General features: G+C 33.0%; 1 pseudogene; it reads right to left on the minus strand.

Moving 5' to 3' along the window:
- Window positions 1-918: 918 nt before the first annotated feature.
- The window catches only part of LOC129079798 (uncharacterized), a 148718-nt pseudogene continuing 131930 nt past the window's right edge, over window positions 919-17706 (minus strand).

Consider the following 17706-nt stretch of genomic DNA (forward strand, 5'->3'; position numbering starts at 1 on the left):
CAGCTGAGGAAGTCTAAGTGTGTCAGTAGGACCAGCAGCTGCCTCCCGCCCATCCATTATCTATTATGACACAGTTGCTGCACTGCCTTCTTTTATTCATCTCTTCTTTTTCTGGACCTTTCTTTCTTCCTTCTGATCCCAAGCCTGGACTGCCAACTTCTTACAAATTCCTCGAGCTCCCAAAATTGTTCCCAGAATTCCACCTTGCTTTAATTAACTAAAGTTATTTCTATTTCTTTGCAAGCAAGTACACTGAATAAATCATACTCGTAGGCCCACCCCCTTTCTTCCCTCTCATTGTTAGGACAGCCATCTCAATAAATTCATAATTGTTTTCTGAAAGGTTTACTTTCTTTATTTTCCTTCATCTTGGGGCTTCAACTTCTTACTTCTTTTGTTGGCTAAATGGTTTATAGCAAGATATGGGATGATGAGTTTTTCTTCAACTGAGCCTTCCTCCACTAACTCCTTTCTCCCACAGCATTAAGAAGATGATAGTAAATCAATTCCCTACAGGTTATCCACCAGAGGTATGTTTACAGTGTCCTTCAGTTTGGAGTCAATGAAATTGAAACACACACAAATTACTTACAGAAATAAAGGGGGTGAAATATAGGATGAAAATGAGGTGCTGAATTACAAATGAGAGGTAGGGTCTGAGAACAGATTTTTATATAGAACAGTGGATAGAATCTACAACCTTCAGGAAAGCTTTGTACATACTATTTCTTTCAATAATGGTTATATATAATAAGAACTAACAGTCTTACTGTCTCTTTGATCAAAACAGAGGCATTAGATACTTGCTACATAAATAAGGTAAGCCAAATTAATGCAGAAATATACTAAGTACCTTATATAACCTCACAATAATATATATTTGGGACCTGCTATAATAGATAAGGGCAAGTGAGGTTCTCAAATTACATAATGTAGAGCAGCAGTCCCCAACCTTTGGGCACCAGGGACTGGTTTTGTGTAAGACGCCGTGCGGGGTGGAGGTCGTTGGCGGGCTGCTTCGATGGCAGCCTGGTTCCTCACAGGCGGCGGACAGGTACCAGCCCTCAGCTCCGGGGTTGGAGACCCCTGCTGTAGAATCTTCACCTTAGACCTGAACCAAAATTTCAGTATAGCATTTATGATCCACAACGTTTCGCACTCCTTGTGCCTTTTCTTTGTTGATGAACACTGGTTTCTTCCAGTTTGTAGAGTACACACAACCACTCTTTGCCTTGAGTCTTCCCTTGGTTTGTAATGTCATTCCCTTTTATCTTCCATGATGGGCTTCCTTTTTTCATTGAATTCCATGTTAACCTTAACTTCCTTAGAGAGACCTTAGTTTGACCTCCTAATCTAGAAAACTGCTCAATCACTACATGAATCTCTTATTTCTTTGGCAAAGCACTTACCACAGAAAGTTGTCTTGTTTATTTATATGGACACATTTACTTCTCATTTGACTTTCCCCACTCAATTTAAAATCTTGGAAACTGTGGGCTTTTGATTGTTAGGTCCCTGGAACTTAGAAAGTTTCAGTAAATACTTGTTGCATGAGTTAATAAAATTAACTTTCAACTATGTAACACAGTTCCACTCTTCTGGAAAAATTGGTTAGAAAATATACAGGAGGAAGAAGAATGTATTGACTTGTTACATAAAATCTTAGGTATAAGCCAGTTAACTATTGAAAGACATTTGCACAAGGTATAATTCATTGGACTTTAGATCTGTGGACTTTCTTTTGCATATTATTTAATGGGCTATTCATATTTTGCATCAAGGCCAGCTAGCTCTAATTTTTTAAGTAATAAAACCATATCAGTGTATAGAATCATTGATTATCTTCATAGTTCCTGCTGAGGGCTGTAGGAAAGACCCAGATTGGGTCACATCTGAGAAAGACCCAATAGAAGCATTAAGTCTTTGTATTTTCAGGATAATCTAAGAGTTACTGATGAGCAGACTATCTCGGAGATGAAATAGCCATGCCTAAGGCCACCTGCTTCTGTTGCAGAGCAGTGGCCTGAGAAGCTCAGGACTGCAATTTTTTCCAGTGCAAAACTGCTTAGTGAGCTAATTGGTTACAATGGAGGAGCAAATTGTTGCCTTTTTTAAAAGTATGATGAACTACAGTGTTGGACAAAAGAGATACACACGAAACAGGTTTTTTAAAATGATAAAGACAGCCCACCATTTAATGGTATTTATAAATATTTCTAGAAGCAAGAAATTTATTTCAAGGGGTATACTTAGATTGAAATTTTAAAATGAGTTATACCATATGATAAGGTTTAATAGCATTTATCTATGCATATTTTAAACTGTGCAATTTCATGGTACATAAACTTAGCAGAAGGGACAGTGCATACTAAAATATTGATGTTCTTTCCCAGGTTAGAAAAATTTATGCAGAAGTTGGAAAGAGGCCAAAAGATAGATGGCATGTATTTTCATATTATACCATACCATGGACCCACTCAAAGTTGAGGAAATATACTTTTCAATTCATTGCATGTTATTGATCAAAGTTCTCAGATTAAGTCATGTTAAATATTAGCTCATTGATTTTATACAGTAGAAACCCAAATTATTTTCATTTCATGGAACTAAGGACTCAAAGGATATAGTTTATTGCCCTTTTAGACATTAAGCAAATTTAGGACTAAATCAATAATCTTAACCTAACATTGTTTTTAAATTGCCTATTGTTTATACATAGCTAGTTTCTCATATGTTAATGTTTTCCTCCTTAATTAGTTGAGCAATTAGTTGCTGTATTCATTTTTTGTTTGCAAGGTTTTTATAATTTTGCCTTTGAAAATTTAGACTTTAACAACCCTAAATTCATACATCAAATCAGTACAACCCCTTTAATGTTCTATCTCCTTAAACAGCATCTCGCATCCAAATCTGATGATTTTTCCATGTTACCTGTGCCTTAAAGTTTTTTGTCTATATGGTAAAAACCACATTGTTTATGCACAAATTCCAGTCCAGAAATTTAACCTCTGCCTACCTTCCCAGCATTTTGTCTTGATGTTTCCACCCTCATGTTCTATGCCCCAACACTATATAGCTAATAGTTTCTATGAAAAAGCCTCATTATGTTAGGGAGACTTATGCTCTTGCTATTGTATGAGGGGGGAAGCCCCCCAAAATGGAATTATCTTCTGGAGGGCAGGCCCCTTGTTGTATAGGTGTCCCCTGCTAGGTGAGCGTTCTAGAAATCCCTCCATATCAGTGTACCAGCTGGCGTTTTTGTGAGAGGCTCCATTCAGCTTCAGTGAATTTTTTTGACCCCTCTTTCAATTTGTTTGCCTACATGGTGAGTGATTTGCAAGCACACCTGCCCACACCATGTTGAGTGTTCAGCAGTTTTTGACCCAGAATGACATGATCTCCATGTCCCAACCTCATTCACCTAATCTCACCTGGAGTGACTTTCTTTTGTTTCCCTTGATGTAAAATAATCCTCAAAGGGAGACATTTTGCCAATATGGAAGAGGTGAAACAGAAAACAGCAGAAGCACTAAAAGGCACAAAAATGACAAGTTCAAAAACTGAGCAGTGGAAAAAACATCTCAATGGGTATATTGCATCAAATGGAAAGCACTGAGAAGGTGCCTGAAGTTTAAATACATAAGAATAAATATGCAATTTTTATAAATAAATTTTGGGTATTTTGGGTCCCCCTTCATAGTATTTTTGGATGGCAATGCTTTTCTGTAAACTCTGAGCTACCTACCTCTTGTCATCTTTCCAGAATATCAAATATCACTTTTTTAATTAGAAAATCATTCTGGAGGGAGGGAGGGAGGGGGCAAGGGAAAGTGGTGGGGGGAAGGCAGAGACAAATGTATTTGAAAAAATAAATTAATTAAAAAATCATTCTGGACTAATAACTTAAAAACACTCCAGGTAAAAGTGGCTTTCTTTATAGTCCCTAAATTCTAATGTAATAAGTTTTAGTGAACTTGCAATTCTTGACTACACTTATCTATTTACATGTTTTTCTCCATTGACCAGTCTCTCTATTTCTTAAGGGAGGGTATATGTCTTACATGCCTTTGTAGGTCTAGCAGTTCTGCTGCGCAGTTTGACTGATACCAAACAGCTTCCTGACACGTGATTATTGTAAATTAAAATAATAATGGAAGATGTGAACTGGGGAGCTGTTCATGTGGTGAATAAGGTTGAAATTGGAAAGGATTGTAGAGATCAGTTAGTTTAGGGATTCTAAACAAATTGCACTCTGGGTGAGTAACCCATCTAAATCCTGAAATTTAGACATTAAGGAAAGAAGATGGAAATGTCTAAAATTCTCATTTTATATGAAGAAATTGAGGTCCAGAAATAAAGTAAATGTCCATGGTCATATAATCATTTTGTGACAGACTTGGGACTAGCGCTTTTGCCTTGAATCACAAACAAGTTTTCTTAAAACCAGTATCCAGGACATGAAGAATTTTTAAAATGTCATTTTTTATTATGATGCTGATTTGGTCCTTCCTTTAGGGAACTACATTACAGACAAGCCTGAGTCTGACTAGAAGTTGACTCCTTTACCACATGGCTCCTTCACTATTCCCAAGGACATCCTGACCTTTTAATCCCAGTTTCTTAATTTTCTGGGATGACCATGTGGCCCTCAGAGTCTCAGCAGGAGTCATATCAGTATTCTTCTGAGACAAATAACATTACAGTGCTCATCTTTTACTAATAACTTGACCTTTCAATTCAGTGATGCTCATACTTGTGTCACATGAGATTTCTTGAAGAAAGCAAAAAAAGAAAAAGAAAATATCAAGGGGGGTTTAGGGTTATTTTCCTTTTTTTTTTACTTAGGAATTGTGGCCAATTTACTACCATCGTTTACTGTCAGGAAAACTAATATTCTTTTTTTTTGTATATGGAATTACAAAGTACTTTCTATTTATTTCTAGAAAAATAAAGACCAAATTAGAAAAAACAATGTTAAAATACTTGCTAAAAGTGGACAGACATTTAAAATAATGGTATAAGAGATGGTTAGAATAGTTTTAGTGGAATAGAAAAAAAGAGCATTGTTATATACACAAATATAATTCTGATGTTTATGGAGCTTAAAGCAATTCATGATGAAATAATTTAAAATGATGAAATATTTTTGATGATGATATCTAACCCTAACATATAAATTATTTCTCTAAGCTATGGAAAGAGAGTTTGCTGGGAATAGAATTGGCTGATAATGTGTGGTTTTGTTTTCTCTAAAGAAGCAGAATGAAAGTCACTGTTTAAAACAAAATTGAGACTTATATATTCTAACATTCTGCCTTTCTTAAACCAAAGTACAAAATATTTGTGATTCACTTTCCTTCTTTCCCCTCTTCCTCCTCTAACACAAAACTTTTTACTATACATTTTATTCTTTATTTACACAGCAATCATGTTTGTTGCTGTTAATACATTTCCAAAAATAAATGAAAGGTAAAGTGGATCAAAAAACAGCCATTATTGTAGCTAAGAAAATAATGAAACATTGTATGGTTGCAAATATATTCATCTGTAAACTATTTGTCATTCTGTTGGTAACATAATAACTAAAATCAAGTTACCACTGAGAATATAGAATTCATATACTGTGATATAAGTGGATTTGTAGACAAGATTACTTTTAACATTGTATTGACTTTATTGATTTTCATAAGGGTGTATGTACTCTGTTCTATGTAATGGAGTTTTTATTGCAGTTTACAGGTAAACAGTTGAAATACCTGATGGCAGGATTTTTTTTTTTTTACTGTAGTAATAGAAGCTAAAGTTGGAATGTGACACTGTTAACCTTGAAACTATTGTGTTTTATTGGTTTGTGTTTCAACCATCTATTATTTAAATTTGTTGTGTTTATAATATTTACTAACACATGCAGGACAGTTTCTATATTTTGAAGTTTATGGTGATGAAGCTATCCTTCAAGATTTATTTAAAGAAGTTTTTTTTATTTTTCAGTGAAATAGAAGAAAGTACTTATGTGTTTTAACAATCAATATGCTACTCAATAGTTTCCCCTGAAATATGGCTAATTTTTAATTCTCTACTGGATTAACACACACACACATCCATACGTGCACATCAGTGCACTCTGAATGCAAGTCCCAGCAAATGTTGAGTTGTTTCATCACTCTCGCTTCCTGTGGTCACAGCCCCTTGTAAATGAATAATCACTTTGCTAGGAAGCTTCTCCAACTTCAAGAGGGAACTTAGTTATTAAACTTATGTTTGAGTCTTCTTACTTACTCAGGCTTCTATGTAATTAAATATCTCAATTTTGAGAGAACTTCAAATGAGACAGCATGATGGGTTAGGAAATAATAGAGATGGCAATAGAGAAGTCTCCCTGCAAACTTGATGTGGGAAAAAATCCATTTTTTTGTATTGTTATTTTTAATGAAGACAGAATATATTTACAAAATCTGAGCTAGCAAGTCCCATATTGATTTCAGGAGGAAGCCTACTTTCAACCTTCTACCTTAACTGTTTCTGCTCAAAGCTATGACCTGACTGTCAAGAAGCAGATGGGAACCAAAAAACTGACCTGACTCTCTGTGGACGTGGATAGACTGATTTGGAATTCAGCTTTACAACTGTATGTCTGTGAAAGGTTATTTAACTTACTAGCTGAGTGACTTTTGGCAAGTTATAGCATCTCTCTGCCTCATTTTCCTCATCTGTAAAATTAAGAAAATATTATCTTTCTCATAAAGTTGCTGTAAGGTTTAAATTAGTTCATATATGTAAAACACTTAAATGGGCATAGTAATAGTGTTCAGTATTATTATTACTGTGATAGGCAGAATAATGATCCTTCAAAGATGTTCATATTCTAATCCATGGAGCATGGGCTATGTTACCTCACATGACAAAAGGGAATTGGCAGAAGTGATTAAGGTTGCAAACCCTGAGGTGGGCAATTAATCACAACTATTCTGCTGGGCTCAATCTAATTACCAGAGCTCTTAGAAGCGAAAGATAGAAGCAGTAGATTGGTCAGAGAGATGAGATAGGAGAGATTTGAAGCACAAGAACTTGACCCACAGTTGCTTGTTTTGAAGTTGAAAGAAAGGAGACACAAGCCAAGGAATGCAAGTGAGCCCTCAAGATCTGGGATTGGATCTGAGTGGACAGCTGGCAACAAAACTAGGATCTCAATAGTATAATTTTAAGGAACTAATGGCCAACCATCTGAATAAATAAAGAACAGATCCTCCCTTAAAGTCTCCAGAAAGTTACATAGCCCCCAGCACACCTTTATTTTAGCCTGGTGAGATCTGTCAGACTTCCCCATATAGAACTGTAAGATAATACATTTGTGGTTTCAAAATACAAACATTGTGGTAATTTGTTGTGATAAAAATAAAAAACAAACATATATACAATCATCATGATCTGTATTAAAAAATTTACCATCAGTAATTTGAATAAACAACTGCTGCTGGAAAAAAGCTCATTGAGAGACTATAAAGTCAGAGACACCGTATTTCCAGAGAGACAACTAGTATGTAAGTGTGTGCTGTCAGATCCTATATTTTCCAATAAGGCACCAATCTATGCAAGAACAGGCAGAAATTTATCATTGGTTATTGTGGTTTTATGTTGATCTCTCACACAGGATGAAGGGCAATGAGAGGGGGTGATAGCCTCTCATCTTTTAACATAATTCCTGCCAATGTTGCAGTCTCATAATCTAGACATATGGAAGAATTAAAAACAACATAATATTTTTGTACAAGACAGATAAAAAAACACAATGAAAATATCTCTAAAATAAAGTTGCACTATTGTTTAAATGCAGAAATAGAGTGCTAGCTTAGAGTGTACATTAATGTGTATTATTGAATCACTTTAGACAGAATGATGGAAGTCGGTTTCTATGGCGCTCACACACATTAATTATTAAAATTAATATTAAAATTAATTCATATTAAATTTTTTTCAGGAAATCCTTCTGAACTGATTTGAGCATCCATTAAAATTCCTTTTACAGTTTTTTACATGAAAATCAAAATGCTGAAAAAATAGAAAAATTCCTTAAATTTAAAAACACCATGTATTAAACTATAGAAGTAGATGATAACCACATGTTAACTATTAATACATTTTATGATTGTCAGAGAATACTGAAGGTGGAGTAATGCTCAAAAGCTACACTAATTGCTAAGAGTAGGTTTCAACGTTATGTATGCTTACTGCATATATTTTCTTGTGTGAAGGACAATTGCACCAAAATTAACAAGTAGCACAGGCTGGCTTATACAGACATATTTCTTATGTAAAGAACGAGGCCTAACACTGAACATATATACTTTATATGAAAGATCTCATGCAACATTACAATTAATTTTCTGTGCATGGTTTTAGTTTTCTTCTTCCCAAAAGCATAACCAAAGTTATTTATAATATTTGAACCAATCAATTATCCATATTCTTATTCTATATTTTCAGTCACAAAAAGATCAAAAAGATTGTTGCATAAATTTGTCAAACATGGGAGTTATGCACATTTAATATGTTTTGGCCCAGCTTAATTTCCAGGTCTAAAACTATCATGAAAACATTATAGAGATGCTTTAAATTATTTTAAAGAATTGATAAAACTATGATATTATAGGAAGTTACCACAGAGAGCAATTAAAGACAGACTTTTACAAAAAAGTGCCGTTTTTTGGTGTACCTAACAAATCCCCACTACCTGTATGTACCCAGAAAAAGTGCAGATTCATTCTCAGCTTAGAACACACCCATGCCTCAATTCCCGCACAAACCCTTCAAAAATTAGCCATAATATCCAGTCACAACATGCATTTTCAACCCTTTAATGGGCAATCAGAATTGGTAGTTATATGTTATTTACCTTCAAGTCTTTTAAACAAGTTTTTGTCTTTTCAACATTTTTTGTTGTTGTTATTTTGCTACCAACACTTTTTTCTTTATTTTATACAAATATATGTGAATTTTCTTTTGTCCAAATATCTCAGAATTCATATTAAAATGCTCCTCTGTGACGATGTACAATCTTATGTGGAAATAGCATTAAACACAAGCATATCAAGGTAGGCAATTCATTCACTACTTACATGTACAAAGGCATACCTATTTAGAGAGCACTTGCTTTTTAAATCTCTCACCTGAGACATTAATACTAAGCTATTACTATATTGGAGCTAAGAAAGAAGACTACAAAAGAAAAAAGAAGGTTTTAATTTATAAATTTTAACTATATTTCTGAGAATAAATGAAATGTGCTTATTAAAATTATACTCTGCTTACAACTAAAATGAGGCTTAGTTTCTTTTAAACTATGACAAATTAATGAAATATAAGAATGACCAAAACTGCAATAAATATAAACTTTAATTCATGTCTGTTTAGTAATTAAGTCCAGCAGACTTCTTTTTCAAATCCAACTCATTAAAATTTTGTATACAAATGTAACCCATCTTTCAGGACATATAGAATATCATAAAATACTAAAGATCAATGTTATGTGGATTTTTTTGTCAACTTAAGTGATTTTAATTGAAAATTAAGAATGTTTTAAGACAATTTGATTGGAAAGCTATGCATATAAGATACACATTTTTCCTCATTAAATTTCTTCTTCTTATTTCCCAGGGTTATTAAATATATCACTAATATTTTCTAAATAATGTATCGTCTTTTCATATTGTGTAGTCATCAAGATATTCCTGATCTTAGAAAGACAATTAATATAATACTAGCTATATGTTTATTGTAGATGTCAATTACTAGGTTGAGGAAATTCCCTTCTATTCCTCATTTGCTGAGAATTTTTTTCAGGAATAGATGTTAGATTTTGCCAGATGTTTCTCTGTCTTCTGACTTCAGTGGTGGGGAAACTCAGGCTTTGGTTTTACATGCCCCAGGACAGTTGGGATGGGCTTGAACAGGGGCTAGAGGACAGGGACTTTGGCTCCTGAAGTAGCAATGTTAGCAGTAGTGATACCAATTATTGCTTATGTATATGAGCTGTTAATAAATCCTCTTGTCACGGACTGTCTGCTCTCTGTACTGATGGTCAGACTTTAAGAGTTTATCATACATTTCTTTTCCCTTCTTAGGGTATACCAAAAAAAGTTCTCTCTCTTGTACTAATCTAGAATGCTCTTATTTAGAAAAGACAATCTCTCTTCTTTCAATATGAAAACATTAGAAAGAAGAGCATTTTTCCTATTCATACAGCACTTCAGCAATTGAATTCCCATGTACATATGGATTCGGTATGTTGGACTATTTTTTTTCTTTCTTTTTTTAAAATTACACTTTATTAATTATGCTGTTACACCTATTCCAACCCTCCCCCTTTGTTCCCCGCTTGCATTGCTCTAATCCCAAAACAAACTTAGTGTACCTAGAGAACTCCCAAATTTTCCTGGCTTATTACTTTTTATGAGCAGCACTTTTGATAAGTTTGTAAAATATAAGACTTGTTTAAGAATAAAATGATGATTTAATTATTGCCTTGACCTACCTAGAGTCAACAAGTGTAGCAATTGCTTTGCAATATCCAGAAATTTTATGCATACATTTTCCATTAAACCCCTCTTCTTTTTGGTTTTCTTATTTCATTCTACTAAATTTTCTGACCAGGATTTTCCTCATGGCAGTGAGTAATATCATCACCATTGCCCTCTGCCCCAGACTCACAGAACTGCTTAATTACATACCTAGTCTAGTTGTGTGTATCCTCCTCCTTGTCTGTATAACATGAGGTATGGTTCTGATCCTAGGATGTATATTTTTGAAGCCTTTCATTTGCTAACAAATAATGTTTACAGATCTTTCTCTGTTATTGACAATTAGGGAAGCTCATCCAAAGTTTGATGTCCAATTTTTCTTGGCCTTTGTTACATAGGTTGATCAACTGATTGATTGATCAATGATAAAATAATATGTGTCTCTCTGGTCAAATTATGAAAAGAACCAGATGTTTGCTTTCAAACCTACTCGTATCTTATTAGCATCAGGTGGTATTATTCTGACTTATGTTTTTTTCACGTGTAGTATCCTTTTTTTGTTTGTTTGAGATTATTACTGAGTTAGAAGAAAAGGTAGTTTTTGAGGGGGGGGTTATAATCTTATTTTTGGGGGGCCAGACATAATTATTTCCAAAGTAGTATTTTAAATTTAACATACTAATATATTTTTATTATTTTGCTTCTGAATATCCTCTTTGAAGAAGTAAAATTATTTTTCATACTACTGAATAAGCTTGTGACAACAAAGCAGAATGTATTTTGCAAGTTTATTTAAAGTACTATGTTAATACTAAAGCAGATCTGTATCATAACATTCTTACATAATTTGATTATAAAACAAACTAAAAGGAAAAAGAAACATTGTAAATTTAGAATCATAGCAGAGTTCTACAGCCTTTTTTTTTTTTTTTAAACTTGGGGGCCATGTGTGATTTGATAGCAAAGATTTTGGATTTGGTAATTCGAGATAGTTTAAAAGCAATAATTACCTATCACTGCCAACAGGGTCTAAAGTAGTACAGCTTTATTGAAAGTATACTATCATAAATAAATAATATGAAGGTTTTCACAAAGTGAAATAACAGTCTCACAATGGTTCACTCAGGTAAGTTTTTGACGCTTTCTCATGATTTACCAACATATGTATATTTGTTTTAAAAAATGTAACTTTGTAATTGTGGCTAACAGATTTTGCATCTGTTGTATTAATTTAATTTAATTTTGACAATATTATTTTCATGCTTATTTCTGAATATCCTAGAGAATTTCACAATTATGCTTTGTTAGTTATCATAAAATATTATATCCCAGAACTTAAAATATTTGATAAAAGTTGATGAGATTAATTTATTGTAATTTAGGTAACTGGTGCTAGGAAAAATAGCTGCTATATAAAATATTTTTATAAGGTAAGTATTTACAAAGGTCCTATTTTTTATTGTAATTCAGATGTTTACATCATCTTAGAAAGTTTCTTAATATAAAAGTATATACCTAAAAGTTAGATTTTTGTGTCTTATCATTTTCCCCTCAGTTTTCTTATTAATGACACTCAATAAAGAGCAATAACAATTTAACATTGATTTTGGCTACTTTGACAAATATATGCAAGATTGGCACCATATGGAATTTTTATATTTTATCATTTTTCCCGCGATGTTTTTATTGTATGACATTAGATAAAGAGTGACAACACTTAAGCATTGACTTTAGCTATTTTGACAAATATATGCAAGGTTGGCACCATATGTAAAACTTTATATGACAGTTTTATACAAAGACTTGGACATACAAAGACATATTTTATTTTTTTAATGACTATGCTCAATTATATGTGTAATCTAAACAAAGAAAAAAACAAATTCATAAATACAGAAAACAGGTTATTAAATAAATAAGTCATGGGATGTAGTGTAGAACATGGCAATGATAGTTAATAGTACTGTATTGCATATTGCTAAGAGAGCAGATCTTAATAAGTTTTCCATGTAGCTATGTATGGTAACAGATGTTAACTAGACTTACTATCATGATCATTTTGCAATATATATAAATATCAAATCATTATGTTATATACCTGAAATTAATATAATGTTGCATGTCAATTATACCTCAATAAAAGAAAAGGAAAAAAAATAATTACAGCAAGTTTGTAGGATACAAGGTCAATATACCAACAATCAACAAGTGAAATTTGAAATTCAAATCACAATACCATTTACATTAGCTCCCCCAAAATGTATTACTCAAATATAAATAACAAAATATGCACAAGATCTATATGGAGAAAACTATAAAACTCTATTTAATTAAATCAAAGAACTAAATAAATGAAGAGATATTCCATGTTTGTGATTAGGAAGACTCAATATTGTTAAGATGTCAGTTCTTCCTAACTTGATCTATAGATTCAATAGAACCTCAATTTTTTACAAAAGTAAGTTGTACTGTAGACATCAACAAAATCATTCTAAAGTTTATATGAAAATGCAGAAATCTTGAACAGCCAATAAAATATTGAAGAACAACAAAGTTGGAGACTTACACTATCTAATTTCAATGCTTAGTAACATTGTTTAGTAACATAAGGCAACAGTAATCAAGACAGTGTGGTGCTGGTAAAATAAAAGACAAATAAACCAATAGAACATAATAGAGAGCCCAGAAATGGACCCCAATAAATGTAGTCAAAGCAAAGGAACAAAAACAATACAATGAAGCAAAGAGAGTCTTTTCTACCAATGGTGCTAACACAACTGGACCTCTACATATAAAAGATGAATTTTACACAGTTCACAAAAATTAAGTCAAAATGAATCACAATAATAAACATAAAATCCAAAAGTATAAAACTCCTAGAAGATAATATAGGAGAAAACCTAGGCTACTTGGTCATGGTGATTTCCTATGAATTATAGCAGTAGAAACATAATCCATAAAATATGTAATTGATATTCTGGACTTCATTAAAATTAAAAACTTCTGCTCTATGAAAGATAATGTCAAATTAATGAGAAGAGAAGCCCCAGGTTGGGAAAATATATTTGCAAAAAGCACATCTGATAAAGGATTATTATCTAAATTACATAAAGAACATATAATACTCAAGAGTCAGAGAGCAAACTATTCCATTAAAAAATGGTCCAAAGTCCTTAAGAGACACCTAATCAAAGAAGACACACAGATGGCAAATAAGCATGTGAAAAGATGCTCCATATCATATGTATAAATTAAAACAACAATGAGATTTCACTATGCCTATATGATAACGACCAAATTCCAGAACACTGATAGAACCAAATGCTAGAGAATGTGCAGAGCCATAGGAAGCCTGTAATATATTGGTGGTGGGAATGTGAAGTAATACAGCCGCTTTGAAAGATATTCTGGCCATTTCTTACAAAACAAAACATACTCTTACTATATGATCCAGCAATTGTGCTCCTTCACATTGACCTCCCCAAAGTGAAGACTTATTTTCAAACAAAAACATGTATATGGATATTTATGGTAGCTTTATTCATAATTGCCAAAACTTGGAAGCACCAAAGATGTCCTTCAGTAGTTGAGTGGTATATTTAGACAATAGAATATTGTTCAGTGATAAAATGAAGTGAGTTATCAAGGCATGAAAAGACATGCATACGACTAAGTGAAAGAAGCCAATCTGGAAAGGTTACATGCCGTATGACTCCAAACATCTAACATACCAAATAAAGCAAAACTATGGAAATAGTGGAAAGATTAGTGACTGCAAGAAGTTTGAGGTAGGTAGGTAGAGAGAGGGATGAATAAAAAAAAACACAGAAGGTTTTTAGGGTACTGAAAATATTCTGGATTATACAATAATGATGGATACATGCCATAATACATTTGCCCAAAAGCATAGGATACACAATGCCAAGAAGGAATCTTCACGTAACTATAGACTTTGGATGGTTGTGATGTGTTACTATAGGTTCATCAATCATAACAAGAGTATCATTCTGGTGGGGGAGGTTGAATACAGGGAGGTTATGCATGTATGAGAAGGGGACTATGTAGGAAATCTCCATACCTTCCCTTCAACTTTGCTATGAACCTGAAAATGTTCTTTAAAAAATAAAGTCCTAACAATATGAAAAAATATTTTTTTCACAGAAATTATCAATTAATGAAAAACATATTGTTTCAGTAAATCCACTTGGTGTTGTCCACTGTTGCCAAAGGATTTGCCAATAGACAATGTTTCTTTACATGATCAAAAAAAAATCCAATTGTAGTGGACATCTTTCTCCCATAAGCTGCCCTTATCTTTGGTTTACTTTCAAAATATGTTGTGAGTTCTTGTTACTTTTGCCATTATCTCTTACTTAATTATCTCATCCAGCAACAACTTCCAGCTTTTTTTAGTTTCAATATTATTTAGTCCCAGATGCATTGTACCTATAACAAATTCTTCATATTTTGTAGTGTATGTGTGACATCTTTTTGGTTTTTACCCCTAATTCGAATGGGGTTTTTTTTTCTCACTTTTGTTTTCTGTTGGTTCTTTCCTTAGCTTTCAGCTGATGATGATTGGGGATGGGACTGGTGGGGGATCAGATGCAAGCCTGGGCTCACATTCTTCCTCTTCCCTTGAAGACTTATTTTCATCATCAGTGGAGAGAATTAAATCAAACTAAAGAGCTGGTAGAGTGAAAAGTCAAGTCAGTGAGATGTCAGTGAGCCTAATGGCTCCTTGAGCATTATCTCTCAAAGAAGGATTTTTCTAAAGTTTGCATCTGGATAAGTAGGATTTATCAGTTTTATACAATATTGTGTATGTGTTTTAATTTACTAAATTGCATTGTAATTATCCCTCCTCAAACTGTGAGCACTCTAGAGGAAGAGAATATTAATAAGTAATATTAATTCCTCCACACCAGATTTAATATCTGAACACAGAATAACTTCAACATATATTAGTTGAATTAAGTAAAGTGGATTTTATACATATGATCATGGATAAGTATTCTGTATTGACATAAAGTATTATCACTTATTAATAAAGCATCTAAATTTTTTCCTATTTACATAATCATGCATATTTTTGCCTAATTGTTTAGTGTGATTATAGTCAATGAGAGGACACATTTAGTGTGATTGTATAACATGAATTTGCCACTTGACTAGTATACTTTGGAATTATATCTTAATAAGGGGCATCAGTAAATTATTATTTAGCATTAGCATTTAGTTTTGCAATTGCTTAATTATGCTTGTCTACCATTGTCTGCATATTTTTTATATATATATATAAATATTTTATTTAGGGCAGGTTTTATAATCAGAATTTAATGATACTATCATTAATATCCTTTCTTGAATAATCTCTGCCTTCAAAAACAGATTGACTTAAATATTCTTTTTAAGATACCTCATCCTGATGATTTATTTATACTGTTATATAAAATTAATTACATAGTTATGCTTTCAAATGCTGAAGTCATGGTAAAATTATAATGACATTGACTAGAAATGGCTTACCGGGTTATTTCCACACATTATTGAATAAGAAGATCAGGGAAAGGTTTTAATTGGTTTGTTAGCTAACAATTCAGCTTTAATTTAACCTGAAATCCACAATCAATATAAAATTTGATTTGTCCATTTTCTAATATTTACCAAAAGCTGCCTTAAAATATCTATGAAAGAAACTATGGCACTGGTAATAAGAAGGTTCAGTGTTTATCAGAGTGCGCATAGAGACTGCCTCTAGACATCTGCTACATTGTCCTAAAAATTAAAGCAGAAGATGTAGGTAAGTTAGATAGAATAGAAATAAGGTATATAACGTATAACCATAATAACAAAGACCTGTTCAAATGACATACGTTGTCAAAAGTTATCTTTCTTATTGTATATACTGCTAGTTCCAGCTTATAATACATAGTGCTTTAGTGATAAAGAAATAATTGAATGTTGATTACTACAATTACTCATAGACCAATATGATTTCTGCTCCTTGTGAGAACAGGCATAGTTACAGCAGCACCCTCAAAAATTTATTGACCAGCTACTGTCTAGAAGGGCCCTTGGTAGTGAGTTGGGAACTAAAGAACTTAGAATCTGTAGGGAAAACAAACACACACAAAATGTAAATGGCAATATTCTCAGGGTTGGTAGAAATCATGGTTGTCATATTGTTACTATTAAAGAACTTTAATGAGGCTTCACCAATAGCTTCCTACACTTTGGATATGATTTTTACAGAAATTAAATAATAAAAATGATATAACCCATTATTGGATATCATGATACTTCATAGTGATAGGTTTAAAAACTATCCAATGAGGCAGCTCTTATTATTCCATTTTACCCCTAAGAAAATTAGCTTGTACAGGAGGTACACCGCTGAAGTGGTAGAGCTGTGAATTTGAATTTAGGACACGCTGACTCTAAGTCCCCAGCCCTGCCCATTACACCATATTGACTGCCAACGGCACTTCAAACTCATTTCCTCTATTCAAACAATGTCCTTTCATTTGGGAAATAATAACACAATCTTCAAGTAATAATGAATTGTGACAAAAGAGAAAAAAGATGAGAGTTTAAGAATAAGGAAGTCAATTTCCCAGATATATGATTATAGCCACTGCTTGGGTAAACTTTTTTTAATTTGAGCGTGAGCTGGCCCTAGACAGAATGGACAATGTATCAGCATAGAATTGCATTTGGCTTCAAGTAGCAAAGATTAGAAATAATAATGGCTTCACTATGATAGAGGATTATTTCTCTCTCTCTGATACCAGAAGGCTAGAAATAAGTCCTGAGCTATTTTGACTGCCGTTTGGTGACTCAATCAAAAGCTTATTTTTTTCCTCTTTTTCTATTTTACCATTGTTTTTTTTCATGGGTCCTCCATCTTTAGGACTACCTCCAGATCATCATATGTGCATTTCAGAGAAGCAGCTAAAATAAAAGAGGGCATAACATACTAGCTCTGTCTCATTCTAAAAGTGCTTTCTCCCAGTTTTATCCACCAACTTGTACTTGTCTCTCATCAGTCATCTCCATCTACATGGAGGCTGGAAATTTTAGTTCTTTAACTATGGAAATTGTTGCCTAGAATAATACCTGGGTTTTGTCACTAAGGAAGAGGAGAGACAGGGATTAAGTAGTAGTTTGGGCCCAAAGCACTAAAGTA

This window comes from Pteronotus mesoamericanus, unplaced genomic scaffold (genome assembly GCF_021234165.1).
Source record: "Pteronotus mesoamericanus isolate MK-2021 breed Mesoamerican mustached bat unplaced genomic scaffold, CSHL_Meso_final contig_82, whole genome shotgun sequence".
Classification (NCBI taxonomy): domain Eukaryota; kingdom Metazoa; phylum Chordata; class Mammalia; order Chiroptera; family Mormoopidae; genus Pteronotus; species Pteronotus mesoamericanus.